The 16,294-nt window shown below is 37.9% G+C and overlaps 1 protein-coding gene across 1 annotated transcript in view; it reads left to right on the top strand.

Annotated features, from left to right (window-relative positions):
• Positions 1-16,294, top strand: part of PRKN (parkin RBR E3 ubiquitin protein ligase) — a 1,305,989-nt gene that overhangs the window by 497,586 nt on the left and 792,109 nt on the right. The window lies entirely within an intron of this gene.

Raw genomic sequence — 16,294 nt, 5'->3', positions numbered from 1 at the left:
TGGTGAGGAGTGAGCCTTCTGGCAAGGAAACAAGGTACACAGTCAGGTGCAGCTCTTAGTTGAAGCTGTCACAGATTTCTCAGGACCAATTCATAAGAATGCAACTGTGCAACTTGTTAAACATCGTGCCTGGGCTGATGAAGTTTAGTTAGAATATGATGGTAATGGTGAGGAGGCTGTCCACAGGGGTCATACTGGGATGGCTTCTCTTCCTCAGCCCTGCAGGCTCTTGCTTCCCAAGACTTAAAAGAGTGTCCTCTCCTGGTCCCTTCCTCCCCCCCGCCCCAACACCACAGTTCATATGTGGTCTAGCCATTGCCCACATTTTAGGTGGACTCAACTTCCTGAGGACAACACAACTTCTAGGATAGGGAGAAAGGGACTAGCTTTTTGAATGGAACACAGGCTTAAAATACAGTAAGAATGCTTATGGATAAGACAATTGATCAACTGCAAATAATCAGAAGCTAGAATGGATACAGGATTGAGGGGAGAGAACACACAGCAGAGCACATTCTGTAGAGCCGTATCGGACTTGGAACTGTCTGGGAGCAGAGAGCTGGAGAGCATGGCTTCCTCCACTCCCTTTCCCGACAGCTGCTCTGGATTTGGATTCTGTAGCTGTGGGACTTTGGGGTAAGTTACTTAAATTCTTTGTCTCTGTTTTCTTGTCACAAAATGGAAGTAAACAATGTCATTAAAGTTATGGTGGATTAAATGATTTAACTCTCTCAAGTACTTAGCGCAGAGAGAAAAATTAAGTACCTCGCAAGGAGGCACATAGTAAACACTCAGAGACTGTTGTTCTTACTGTGGTTTGTTAGGTGAAGACTTTTCTGCCAAAAAAAGCATCAGAACAACTGCTGAACTCCCATCATAAACCTTCAGGACTCTAATTCTGGTGAAGGTTACAAATTGTTAATCTCTCCTGCATAAACTGGAGGTAACCCGAGTTATCCACCATTAACATCTTTTTGTTTGCACTCAGTTTATTAGTTTTCAAATGAATCAGAAGCAAGGAGATTACTGCAGCCAAGAACTCCAGGAGATTTTTTTTTTCTCCTACAATCACTATAATTACTTTATCTCAAAAAGAACTTTATCTTTGCCACTCTAATGAGATACTCTGCCATGAAATAGCATTAAAGCTAAAAGGTTTCTGATGAGAAATGGGGCAATAAATAGAGTAAGATGTAAAATGCCTGGCGTGATGGATTTTATTTAAAATTGGTTTATAGATTAGGAACAATTTATGTGAGGAAATTTATTAAGAAATATTGTCTAAATGTATAATCATTCCTAAACTTAATATTTGTTACAGATTAATTGTTAGGAAGGAGTCTACTTGCTTCTCTTAATATCAAAAGCTGTGCAATAAAGCCTTGGAATACATCTAAGCTTATTTAGGAATTATTTATTCAATTATTAGGCATTTCTGAGCTTATAGGGTTTAATGAAAGAGTCATTGCAAATTATTTTGTTATTTAAATATATGTATGTATATTATTTTTTAAAGCCCATTTTGGATGTCTAAAATGTGTAACCTGGCCCTGAAGTCTGTTTTGATTTGCGTTACAATGCCAGGCCTAAAGAAGCGAGTTTTTGTAAGGATTTATCTCACAACAAGGATTTAGGATTGAGAGGGAGAAGAACACAAGTCTTGTTCCTTACAGATGCTGAGGCACCCTCGTGTTTACTTCTGTCCCTTTCCTGCCATTAGTTCTGCCCTGAGATTTCTCTTGACCATAGGGACTCTCCTCCCTCCATCTTTCTGAAGCCTACCTTCTTTGTGTTGTATTCTCTTTGGTCCTCCCTGCACACTCTAGCCCTCTCAGCCACACACGAATGATGCCCTCACGCTGATCAAGTGTCCCATGAAGAGTAACTGACAAAAGATTGAGAGATTAAAAGATTTTCCTCTTTTTCTGTTCTCCCAAACCAATACCTGGAAAAGAGCCAGCCTAAGGTAAAAATAAACAAATAATAATAATAAACCAAACCTCAAAGTATTACCATAAAGAATTTTAAGTTTTAATGATTTATTTTTTATTAAAACATTATTTTTGATAGTATACAAATATATTGAACACTGTAAATTCTAAATGTAAAATAATCTACTTGAATTGGGTTAATCCAAATCACTTTGAGAGATCAATGTCAGCTGATATAACAGACTTAAAACTGTAAGTGAATGCTACTAGTTTCATTCTCCTAAGATCTGTAGTAGTTTTGGAAAATCGATGCCTAGTATTCAAGCTTATAAATACTACTCATGACCAACATTTGTCTCCACTGACTACTGATTAATTTCCTAACCTATGTTACTGATTTTGCCAAATTTACTAATTTACCAAAAAAATTATAGGAAATAATATCGTTCTGGAACATTCTTTTGGAATTTTTATTTGTATTGTAATTACACTATTCATTTGATTATCTTAAACATTCAGTGATATATTTTCTTAGCAGACTTTAAGAAATACTCAGTTGATTGAAAGCTAAAGATCATAGGTGAATTCATCTTACGAAGTTTTTCTTCTTGAACATATTCGTGCATATATTCTTAGGAATATACACAAAACCATAACGTTTCATTTAAGAACTTTTGGATTATACTGATTTCTTTCTAATGTTTATTTTAGTTATTTTGTTTTTATCCCAGAGTTATTCATTGTTTTCCCACCAGTTTCTCTATTAAATATTCACCAATTTCCCCCAGATTTCTTTTAACCAATTATAAAGTCTGCAGCATCTTATATTGAATTGAACTGCTGTAATGGCTTTCAAAGACATCTCCAGTCTGAGCTGAACAACTTTATATTCCTACAAGCATGTGAGATGTAAAATTTGTTCACACACCAGCTATTTCCTGCTGCAGCTGAAGGCCATTGAGGCAAATCGCCGGAAAGAGGACATTGAGCACACAGCACTCTGAGGGCAGGGGAGGGATCTGAAGAGCTAGGGAAACAAACCATAAGAGACTGTTAATGATAGAAAACAAACTTAATGATAGGGGTTGATGGACCGAGGTGACTGGGGGATGGGCTAGATGGCTGATGGGGATTAAGGAGGGCACTTGTGATGAGCACTGGAAGTATGATGAATCTCTAAATTCTACTCCTGAAGCCAGCATTGCACTGTATGTTAACTAACTGGAGTTTAACTATTTTTCTTTTTAAATGAAGAGCTCAGAGCACGGAAGACCAAGCTACACATCTTTTAAATAATGAAATAAATTATTATATTAGGTAAATTGGCTTTTTTGCTTATTTGGTAAATCAGTTTTGGTGAATTGATTTTCAGCTGACTTCCCTAGAAGCCCCTCCTACAAATGCCACAGAATGTACAGAAATAGAACACAGTAGTTTTATTTGTTTGAAGATAAAAACTTTCATAAAAGTTCTGGGTCTTCTTAATGGCTCTCAGTGACTCTTCCAGTGTTTCAGTTGGAGTTCTAGTGGGAAAAAAGCCATAGACAAGAGAAGAGGAGAGTGAAGGGAACAGAATGGCCTTTTGGACTTGGCCTGAGCCTCATGATTCAGAGAATGAGAGCAGAGAGTCGTTTTTTATCAGAGTCTGTGAGAACCTGGGCAAAAGTCAGAGCTAGGAACATTCCAAGCTATGGAGAAGGGAACCCAGCATCTCTTGGGGACCAGAGAGATCTTGGGCAAGACTGCCAGAGTAGCACACGGATATTCAGGGATTCAACTACATTTGATTTCGGATAAACAATGAATACTCTTGTAAGACAAGTATGTTCTAGATCCTGCATGGAACATGACTACACTACATATTTTTTTTATCTGAAATTCAAATTCTCATCTATACTTCATCTGAAAACACAAGTTCTGGGATCATGTCTTCCCTCTTTGCTGGGATATCCATATAACCAACACTTAATGCTGACACCAGGGAGGCCCTCAGTGGGCTTTTGATCAAGCTGCATAGGTAAGCAGGAGCTGGAGCAGGAGTTAACAGCAAGACCAAAAAACAGAACAGCTGGAGCTGACAGACTCAGCAGTGGTCCTGTGTGGGGAACAGTCACAGGCAGGGGTGGGAGAAGTCTAGAAATAACAGGATCCCTGAGGAATAATCCCAACATCCGTGTGTGCGAGTAATCAGCCAGCAGCCATCTGAGCCACACTCATACTTTACTGGATGCAAGTGTTTGTTTCTGGAGGACTGCTGATAATTCTTAGTAAACCAAAGGGAACTTCTCATTAGAAATATAAACACACAAAAACAATAAATGTGTTTTCGTGGAATGGAAAAAGATTCATTTTTTTCCTATATTACATTAATGTGAATATTTAATAGTTTCTAAACAAAAAGTAGAAATATAGTTATCTATTGAAGTAAATAAAATGTCAAACACACATATAAAATTGTGTGTGAAATAAGTCAAGTGTTATATGTAAATGTAAATTTATTTATGAAATAAGTGAAATGTTCTCCAGCTGAGGTGTAGGCAACGTTAGCCATCTATTTACTATGGTCCATTATTTCAATCACAGAAATTCTTACTTTGAGAGCTTTTGTCTTAGGCTTAATATTTCAGAACTACATTTTTGTTTGGTGATTTGTTATTAGCTGAAGTGATTTCAGTAAATTGAAGCCTGCATAAACGTTGGTCAGTGTTGGTAATTCACTGACATTTTAATCTGGCTAATAATTTGCATTTGGAATTTAGTGGAGAAAGTTTTTCACAGCTTCTTTACTTAGGGACTTTGTATTAGTAAATGACTTTTTTTTTTTTTAAATCACAGATTTACTTACACCTTTTAAAGAAAAAGAACGAGAAAAGACAAAATAATCTTACAAATACATGTTCCCAGAGCAGATGAGTACTTACAGGCAGTTATCCTGCATCAAGCTATAAATTGTGTCTGACGATAGCTGCCAGGATATTCAGCCATGCTCCTGACCCATGATGATAGTGTGAAATTGCTGAAAGTGTGGGTAGGAAATTAAGTCATGCTATTCTAAGATGTATGTGTATGTATTTTAAAGTGTGTTGAGTTCTTTATATCTATCTATCTGTCTAATTCATCTATCGTGAGGAATGAGTGTTATTAATAACTGTAATTCATTGAATGTTTATGAGACACCAGAATATAATCTCAGTACTTCACCAAAATATCTAATTTAACTTTTATATTTGAAGAATTCTCTTTTTAATTTTCATGTATGTGCATTGTTATGTCAATGTCATTTTTTCTGTGAAAGATGGTAAAATTTTTCCTACGTCTGTCAATCAGTAATGACAAGTCACCATTAATCTATTTAATTGGAAATTGATTGAGCTACTTAGCATTTTTATTCCTTGTTCAAGATGTTACCTTTAAAAACGAGAGAAATATCTAATGGAACTGCATAGAATACTTTGGCAAAATCACAACCTAAATGTATTTATAAAACAGAAAGAAAACAAAGTCTTTCAAAGAAAGTTTTTTTTCATTTATTTATTTATTTCATTTTAATTTGCAGTTAAATGTATCATATTTTAGAACTGTGTTTCTTTGTTTATTGAAACAAAGTACTGTCCACCGGCAGTGATAGAATGAACATTCACCTAACAGAGGGCTTTATCCATAAGGATAGAAGTGTTATTTTAAGCACTGTTGGGGTTGTTTGTACTTTACCATGCACATGCACAGCACTGGGCTCATGGCATCAAGTCTGCAGTAGGGTGGGTTGATGGGAAACAGCCGTATGTCTCATTTATTTAGAAGAGGAAATACTAATAATAATTTTAGAAGCCTGTTTTGCAGGCTTCTCATATCTCATTGTTCAAAATTTGGACATATGGCCACCGTAATTATAAAGGATGCTTGCAAAGCAAGTGTTTTCCAAAAATGAACAGGATATCCATGATTGGCTTAGAACAATCGTATTTATCCACTGATTTGGGTCCATTGCTCTTCCAATCAAAATCAGCATTCTATTAATAAGGAGAGAGAAGGAGACAGGCATTGGGTGGGTTGTGACTAATGGCTGCCATATTTGTAAAGGCGCAATTGCTGATAGACAACTTTCATGAACTCATCAGTTTCATTACTGAGTCTTATGTTGTGTATACAGTTATATATTTATATTGTATTATACAGTGTTATTATACTCTCTTTCATTATAGCTACAATCCCAGCATAATTCAGTTTTGAACTTGTTTTTGTGTATGAAATGCCACTGTTGTTTCAACAGTTGTTTCTATACATAAATGTAGTTCTTTGGTTGTCTACAAAATGAAACTTTGACAACATAGAAGCTTTATCAAGAATTGGGTAAAGAAAAAAAAAAGATATTTAGGCCAGTGGGTTAATTTATTTGTTCTTTGCTTAAGAAGTACATGGTCCAAAAACCTTCCTGGGAAAAGATAACTAGAATTTAGGAACCCTGTTTGAATCCATTGTAGATCCTTTGCCAACCCTTTATAAAGAATACATATATTACCTAGCACTAATAAAATGTAGGGGGGTGGGAGAGCCACATTGAATGACCCTGCTACAGAATTAGACAATACTCTACAGATCAGAACTGTGATATGTTTTTGTAGTCATTTTACAGAAGCATCGATACTAATGCACGCATGCCATCTTTCATCTGGCAATATCAGGCTACCTGCATAAATGCATCAGTGAAGCCAGATGAGAAATGGAGAGGTTAATTGACTTTACTTGGGTCCACTGGGAAAGGAGCCACACTGAGAGTTAAATCTGGGGACTTGAGTTTATATTCTCATTCAAAGCACCCACATTGAGATACATTCATTTTCTTACTAGGACTGAGGAAATGTAGAGCCTTGCCTGCAGCTTTTTCCTGAAAAAAAGTCAAATTTACTAGACTACATTTTCTGAAGTGGGAGTGGAAATTTGGATAAAAAGTGAAATGTGGATGTTTTCCTTTAGTGAAGAGGCAATAGGAGAATGCTGGTGTACTTGGAGCATAGGGAACTAAAGGGGAGCTCTTGTGAATTATGGCTGCTTCTAAGTGACTGGTCAGGTCCACTGGTTTGTTGGAGGGCATAATACTAACAAAGCTAGAAACCATGGCATGAGCCCTGCGGGGGCCACTTACCTTTCTGAGTCCCTACAATCACTTGTTAGTATGATTAAACTAGGAATTCTCCCAGCTAGTTTCAGAGAATTACATTTATGTCTAGTGTCATCATGACCCTGAATTTTATGTCTTTTATATCTTCAGTTGTGCACTGGGAATTTCATATTAATTTAGAAAGCCATACTCATTAACATACACTGACCTGCTGCCTAGGAAATGACCCATATTAAAATGATCAGATGTGGCATCATTTAAAGCTGAGCTGGTCGCATCATCTCAGGGACATATGAAACTTTCCCCACCATAATGTGTTAAAAATAAATGAAAAATCATGATATTTCTCTTTCTTACTGAGTAAAATATCCTATTTAAAGTAGGAGGTCGAGGGTCAGTGAAAATAAATGTCATACAATCTGTAAGTTGTGTAATGCTTCCATAAAGCCACGATTTAGGCTTTGCATAAACAGATATAGGAAAGATGATTATATTTATATAGATCTATGTAGTTCTATATAGACATAGCTTCACAAAATAAATGGAATGTGACCAAAAAATGAAAGACTCTGCTACTTGGATACCCCTCTACTCTATTCAATTCTAGACTAAGTGCCTTGAGGCAAAGACTATGCCTTTTTTATCTTTGTGCTGTAGAACGGTGCTGAATGCAGTGGAGATTGTTAGACATGATTTGTGGAGTGAATGGATAACTGAACTGATGACATCATAGTTACTGTACGCCTTGGTCTACCCATAATCTTACAATAGGAATGGCCTTTATAGTTTTCCAGTCCAAATTTCCTCCCGATATAAAAAAGTGCTCTTATAATATATGCTCAGTGTTTGTTACCTGTCTTCTGCTCCAGGACTTTTGGTATGGAAGGAATCATTTCTTTCCAAGTTAACTCTTGTCATTGTACAGAACTTTAATTGACGGAGAGTTATTTGCCCTGAAATGTGTCTTCACCCCTCACTTAGTGCTCTACTAACTCTTTGAAAATAGAACAATATCCAAGGGATCTCCCATTAGGTGGCCCTTCACATGTTTAAAGTAGCTAAAACAATTTACTTCCCGAGTCTTCTTTTCTGTCTTAAACTTGTGGCTTTCAAATGTAAGAAAGTGTGAAAGTATCACCTTGCCTCAAACAAATATATGTTTTCTGTGAATAGCTTCAGAGTCAGGAAAGTGTGGCAATCGTGTGAAAGAAATATCGTTGCTAGATAAGGATGCTCTAGGAGACAGGGCCAGCAGATGACCATTCGCACTTGGATAAGGCTTTTGTGGACAGGCTAGGGTTGATCCAGAGCATTCTTGAACAGAAGCCTGAATTGCAGAATGGTAAAAAGGGAACTTATAGCAGAGCCCAACATAACTGCATCCATCTAGTCTTCTAGATTTACCCAGTGGGGCTCAGACCCTGACTCACTGCCTCCCACTGACTCCAGAAGAGCAGTATCAGGCTCTCTGAGTTATTTCAGTGAAACTCTTCTTTCTTGATTTAAGATGAAGGGAGGTGTTCCGTTGTGTTTGGATGTTGATATAATGCAGTTTTCAACAAAGAAATAATCTTCACACATTTATCTCTACCCAATCTCTAAAGAACCCACTTTTGCACCCACATTATTGGTGAGAGATTTAAAAAAACCCATTGTGTGTTGGAGAGGGGGTAAGTGGAAACTGTACTTTCCACTGAGTTTTGCTGTTAGCTTAAGATTTCTCTGATGTAATAAAGTTTATCTTAAAAATTCTGTCACTGGGTTTTAAATTTATAAATCTGCATAAGGAATCAGCACCTCTCTTGGTTTATAATCTCTATTGTATCTGTGTCATAGTTAAAAACTTTAATATAACATTTTCTTACCTATATTGACTCTGTAGAGACTCTGTTTAAAAAGCATTTCCATTTCCATTGCCTTCGTTCATATGGCAACTATGTAAACAGGGAAGGATAGGCATCCTTTTGCTGTTTACACATGAGAAAACTGGGACATTCATAGAGAAAAAGAGAATCACCAAAGAAAGAGTATGAGGTGGGGCTCGAATTTGAACCCACGTGGTCTGAAAACAGTCTAGAGATTTTCTTGTTCTACTACATTGCCTCCTCTCTTAGCAGAGAGCTAAATATCTTTAGTTGGTACATCATTATCTTTAACACTACTTGTTCCGTAGATTCCCTGAGGCATTTAAAATATTTTAAGTGTGCAGGATCCCTGTCAGCCTTTTCTTCTGAGACATCCTTATGTTTTCTTTGATTTATATTTTGGAGGCACCATCTTTGTTGAGGCCACAGATGCCGCTGACATGTTCTTTGCTAGATGTCATGTTATAGATGTTCCAGCCATCTATTAAATTCCAGCTCATGGTATCAAGATAATAAGACCTGAAAATTAGCTGAAATGTGCGCTCTTGATAGCACAGAGCTGCTGTCATTTAGACTAAGCTGTTACTCACTAGTCTTTCCTGGAGAGAAAAAGATTTTTAAATCGCTTATAATGAAGGACACAGTGAACACTGGAATTTGACACTTTTAACCTGAAATCTTGTCCTTCCTAGTGTTTTCTTAGGCAACATGAATGACTTCGGATAAGAACTTAAATTACTTTAGTTTAATTTGGAGCAGTATGTTCAGGGATGACTTTCTGTTTCTTTTATTTGGAAAACTGATTTTGAAGAGAGAAGAGAGGAGAGTAAGTTGGTGCAAATATTAGTTTATTTGATTCTGGTCTGTCATTTGCTGGAAACACCAACACTGCACATTTACCTGTTACAACTTGAAATTTAGTGAATCTTTGTTTTCAAATGGCTGTGTATTATATTGAACTTGGAAAATTCCAATGAGTTTAGAAAAAAAAAATCCATAAGATTGGAAAATGTGCTGTGGTATACAGTTTAGGTGAAATATGTACTGAATAATACTACAAATCGAGGGAAATGCCCATCTAGAAGTTCAGAAAGATCAAGCCCAGTACAAATTTTTCAGAGCAGTGTCAATTTTGCCTTATAAGATGGGGTTTTATTTAGGTTTGCCAGAACAGAAGACCAGGGTGGACAGTGGCATGATTTTGTTTCATTTCTTTAAGATTATACTTTTATGTATACGAGCTTTGAAATGTCTCATTTAGGAGACTGAAATTGGTACTATTAGAAAGTGAAGAAAATTGGTTTACTTTATGTTTCTCAAAGGCCTACAGACAGGTACTTCTCAATACTACCCATTTTACTCCAAACATGTGGATTGCTTAAATTTTAAAGCACATAGGAAATGTGCATCTTTAACTGCACTGGAGGATCAGAATGGAAGGAAAATCAGAGGAGGGGATCAAGCTCAAATAAGGAAATTTCATAAAGGCAATTGAGAGAGATGATGGTGTGTGTGTGTGTTCATCACTTTATAGTACCTGATAAATATGGAGTGTTCCTGTCATCACAGAATTCTGTTGGGCAGCACTAGCTCAGGGAATTCTGGGTGGATCAGTAAGATGCAGCTATTGGGATTTTTTCTTTTCTTTCTTTCTTTTTGTACAATTTAAGTGCATTTTCCTAAAACTTAGAAGAAAGAACAAAGAAAAAAGGAGGATTATGAGAAGGAGAATGATGGAGAAGAGGGAAGAGGAGAAGAGGCTAATGCAGTGGCTGTGTGGCTATTACTGACAGGAGATGGGGGTTGGAGGGGTCAGGGAAAGTCGTACTAGAGGAATTTAAACCTTAGGAGGGTTTTATGATCAATGATCCCAAGGCCTAGAAATGAGATGAGATTTGCCTTGATCACAGCCAATAATGACACATGTACTGCTTGTATTGAGGTCACCTGCTTCTCAGTTGCTATTTTGTCACCACGTTGAGTTTCTCCAAATATGTACTCTTCAAGTGAAAGAATTTGGAACCAGACATCTTTAATTTTTATCAGACAGCAAGGCTACAGTCTCTCCCACCCCATGCTAAGGCAAGAAAGGAGGTGGATTTCTTTCAGAGAGCAACCCACTTCACAGCTAGCCATCTTTGGGGTTCAGGGACATCCCAGATGGTTCAGAGAGAACACTGGGTCAGAAGATTATCTGGCTGACCCAAGCTGACTCTGGGCCTATGAGGGTTAGGCATCCATAGGACTTCTGTCTCAGGTCACTGTTGGCTATAGACCGGATTCTGTGGCAGAAACCACCCCCCCCCAAAGTTATGCCTTTCTCCTTAGGATCTTGTTCCTTTTCCATCTCCTTATGTTTTCCCCATTTGGATAGCAGCTACCTTCCTAGTGTATATAATTCCCAATGTGAGAAAATACCATCCCTCCACATTTAGAAGCCAAATGCAGTGCAGTGTTGCTGGGCAGGAAATATGATCTACCTGAGACCATATAGAAATATGATCTACCTGAGACCAATTTTGTCAATGAAACCCAAATGTACCCTAGTACTCACACATTTATAAAAATTATTTTAATAATATTTATTTATTTTAATTTAAATTAAATTAAATTTAATATAATTTTATTTATTTTAATAAAAATAAATTTTAATAATAGTTTCTTCAAATCAGCAGAAAAGTGTCAATAGCAACTTGTTAGATATGTTATAAAGGTTGGCAGACAGGACTGAATAATAATGGGCTTTAGAAGTAGTTGAAAAATAGTTCTCACAGGACCTGACTTTGAATGTCTGAAATCAGCAGTTGTTCAATTGTCAATTAATTTTTAAGACACAAACAAAAACATTTTAAAAAATACTGCTATTGAAGTTTCCGTTAAGGAACAATTGCTGAGATTCACCAAGATCACAGTAGTAACATTATATGTGATCCCATAAAAGAAGTCCAAGAACTTTTCTGTTTTTAAGGCTCCTGGTAGCACCAAGAGACCAATCGCATCAGGGAAGCCACAGTAGCAGAGTAGTGGGGGCCCTCCATAGACAGATTCTGTATAGTTTCCTTTTTTATAAAATACTTTATTTGTTTATTTGTGAGAGACACAGAGAAAGGCAAAGACATAGGCAGAGGGAGAAGCATGCTCCCCATTGGGAGCCTGATGCAGGACTTAATCCCAGGACTCCAGGATCATGACCTGAGCCAAAAGCAGATGCTCAACCACTGAGTCATCCAGCTGCCTCTCCTCACAGCTTCCTTGAGAAGGGAATGCTGGGATTCTTATACCTCACATGTCAAGAGGCCAGTGGGCAACATTGGAAATCTTATTGAGCCATTACTTCTTACCATCTTTGGAGGGTAGTGACCTCACTGGGCAGATGATATTAAGAGCAGTGGAGTGAGTGGTTCTGGGGTAAAAGAAAGGGAATCTGTCACATATACACACTCCACAAACTACTGATCTAATTAAACAGCGATTCAGAATCTCAACAAAAACAAAGAGGCTCCCTAGAGTTGTTGCAGTGATTTTGCTTTGGCCCATCATTTTCCTAAGGGGATATGCAGCTGCTGTGTACCTTCCACTCTGTCAGAGCCTGCCAGATTTGAGGAAAATAGCCAAAATCTTACTGGGTGGATGGAGGGGCTGGTGAAGCTGGACAGGAGAAGCATCTCGACAGTAGCTGGGAACAAGAAAGGCATATTACAGAAGCTTAGAGAGGGCTGCAGAGAAGGGCAGAGAGGAGAAAGGAATAGAGTGGTAGCATAAATGTCGTTTTGTAACAGAAACTATGAAGGTGGCAGAGGTGGTTTGGGAAACCAGGTTGATCCCATTAATTAAAACCGGCAACACTGAGAAATCAATAGGTCCAGGGTAAAATATCATTGAGTATGGTTTTTGGATACTTGTGTTTCAGCTGCCTTTCAGACCCCCAGGTGGAGATGCAAAGTAAGCAGTTGGATATTCAGATCTGGTGTGTTCTCTGGCCTGTGGCCCAGAGTGTACTCTTATAAGCCTTAAATATACATTTTAGTGAGAAAAAGAAAGTCCTTTGATAGCACTTGTAGATTCTTGCTAGAATGCCAGGGTGAACCATGGCAGCTGGCTGAAGGGTAATAACCTGCTATCCCATCTTTCCAACTCAAGTGTTACATTTGGCTCATGCTTGGGTGCCGGTAGGCCCTCTTCACTTATGAGGAGGTCTTTCCCAGGTGACCCTTCATTCTCTCTTGCAAGTAGACTTCTACCAAATTGACCCCTCCAGTCCTCTAGACAGCCTCCGTTGGCATGATTGAAACCACAGCAGGTGCTGCTTATCCTCAGGCTGAGACCTCCTGCTACATGTAAGATAACGTTTCATTTCTATTGCATAAGTTTATGTTGGGCACCTCTCAAGTTTATTCCCATTCTAACTGTATATGCAAGTGGAATCATGATGTGATGTTAAACATAATATTTGAACTTCAAGCAATATCCATATTTAATAGCTGCAGTTTAGCATATTTGCAGCCATCAGATAGACTACTGGTATACCACAAGCACAGCAAATAACAACGCTGACCATTGTGCTTCTCCAGGGTGGAGACAAGTGGAAGCAGAGTAAATGTGTAAAGCTAATTTATTTTGTCTGTAATTCCTTCTTCCCATACATGTTATTTGTGAGATTTGGGGAAACAAGGTAAGGCAGGAACTCAGATTGCTAATATTCTACGTAGGCATATTCCCAGATTAATGTCTCAGTAATATCTGACACATTGCCAGACTGAGAATTTATTTTCTGTTTTTGTTAGTAGTGTAACCAAATACCTCTCCCTAGATGTGTGACCCTTGGCAAGACCCCTGTGTTGAGCCTCTTTCTCACCTTTAAAATGAAAGCCCTTAGCTACATTATTTTAGCAACTCTCCAGTGTCTAATACTCAGTGTGCCTGCACCTCTCTTCTGGGCAGGAATAGTTAGAAGTTGCTAAGTAATGCTGGGATAAGCACTAAAATGTACATATGGCAGTTTTCTCAGGGCCTGATACCTACTCATTTATCAGTGATTCTTATTTCTTCCCTTCCTCTTCCCATGTTTCTATCCATAGTAGGAATAGTAGGAGTATGTTGCCTCTCAGGTGTACCAGATTGGATTCCATGGTGCATTCACAACACTATCAACATCGTTCTAAGCTTGACCTTCTATTTAATTGTCCATCTAGTTCCTTCTTTTTCCATTTTCTGTTTAACTTCCATTGCCCTATTTAATTCAGGGAACACTTATAACCTATTCTGTGTAAAACGTATTGTCTATGGTAAAGCCTTTGCATGATTCAGAGGTGATGTGACTGCTATACTCACCCAGCTCACCTGGAGATGTCGCTCCATTCACTAGGAAGCATCATCTTAATAGGATTTATGAGAATTATTCCTTAGTTTCAGCATCAGAAATATCAAAAAGAAAGCAACCTGTTTTTGTGTTTTATGTGGCTAATCTCATATTCCCCTCTGCTATGCTCACTTGAAGACTCAGAAACAAAAGAGCACCCTGCCTCGAGCACACACATCAAACTTGGTGACCTACCCTGAGCTAGGAACATCACCACCAGCTCTTCTCAGAAATTGCCCTCTCCTGTGTCCCTTGGTTAGCTCCCCACCCCCCAGATATCTTCACTTAGGTGTATTGTTTTAAGCTATTTTATATCCTCTTTTGAATCAAACAGGGTGCAAATAAATAAAGAAGCTTCCAGACAGTTGAAGGGATTCATTTATTAAAAGTTATATTTTCATCTGAGAACTAAGCCTATAAAGTCTAAACTAGATTTAATTTACTTTCGATTTACTAGTTACCTGTTGTCCACATTGCTTTCTACCTCCCCTGCTTTTAAGACCAACTTGCACTTTGTATGGACTACATAAGATGTGAGATGAATTAATGAATTGACTTATTGCAATATGGGAGAGGAAGGGCATATAGCATCCTTAGTTGCATAATCCACTTGCTTTTGTACCCCATAAAGCTAACATAAAATTATTTAGGCTACTAATATGTTTGATTGAGTTCAGAGCCCTGTGTGATTCAGTTGGTTAAGTGTCCAACTCTTGATTTTTGACTAAAGTCATGATCTCAAGGTCATAAGATCAAGCCCCCCATGCATCAGGCTGAGTAGAGCCTGCTTAAGAGTCTCCTCCTCCCTCTTCCTCTGCTTCTCCTCTCCTGCTCTCTGTCTGTCTCTCTTACTCTTTCTCTCTCTCTCAAAAAAAAAAAAAAAAAAAGTTGGTTGAGTTCATTTCCTGCTCTGAGTTTTTGAAAACTAGTTGATTAGAATAAATTAAGAAGATCACATACCATTCAATCAATATGGGGAACAGGAAAAGAAGAAGAAGAAGAAAGACAGAACAGCCATTTGGGACTTTCAGATTATTACAGTACACACAGCTTTGTTCTCAGGCTTCTTTTGGGCCTGACCATTCTATTTGATGAGATTCCAACAAAGTCCATGCTATAAGTGACTATATGTTTATAGTTTTCAAGACTTCTGATAGCTTTCAACAAAGTGAAAATATTTATTTGGGGAAAACATGCTGATCATAGTAACAATCCTTTTCTCCTTGTCACTTTCTCAGTGTAGCTCCAAATTCACAGAGAATCACAATAAAGAAAAATCACTTCAAATATGCCTTTGCAATGAATTTCACATGTACCACAAAGGCTTCCAGCTGTGGCATCCAATATACATTTCTAGGAAATAGGCTTTGCTAAACACACACACACACACACAGCAATGATATAACAAAGAGAACTATCTCTTTACTAAAATTATCCTGCCAAAACAAAGGGTGAAGAGAAAAAATAAATGCAAATACCTCTGTCCCACTAGTTTGGGATTTATCTATTTACTAGTTTGACATCGTTTACAGTGTTCAAGAACTCTGAAGGAGAATGAACTCTTCCCTTCACACACACACATCAAATTAGTAAATTGAGTCAATGGCCACCCTAGAGATGAACCAGATGGGCAAATAATGATAGCCTTTGGCATATGATGCTTACCTTGGTTGCTATTTATGTACAGTACGAGGCATAAATCTTCAGCGTACAGCTCAGTGATGTTTTTACTTATACACTTGTATAATTCCCACTTAGATACAGTTTTAGACATTTTCCAGAGCGTTCCATCCAACCACCTCCTACTAAACTACCCACACCCCCTAAGATACACTCTTCTGATTCCTATCACCAAAATTGGTTTTGTCTGATAAGAATACTTTGTGATGTGACAGAGATGTTGCCACACTAGACAGAGCATGTTGGGTGTTGGGGCTGAGCAGTCCACTGGAGGGGATGACCCTTAGCTTGGAGTCCAAGGAAATGTAGCAGCTGCAGATCAGGAAAGCTACCAGCCCAA

Source organism: Canis lupus, chromosome 1, assembly GCF_003254725.2.
Source record: "Canis lupus dingo isolate Sandy chromosome 1, ASM325472v2, whole genome shotgun sequence".
NCBI classification, from domain to species: Eukaryota; Metazoa; Chordata; class Mammalia; order Carnivora; family Canidae; genus Canis; species Canis lupus.
This window is presented reverse-complemented; position numbering and strand designations above follow the sequence as displayed.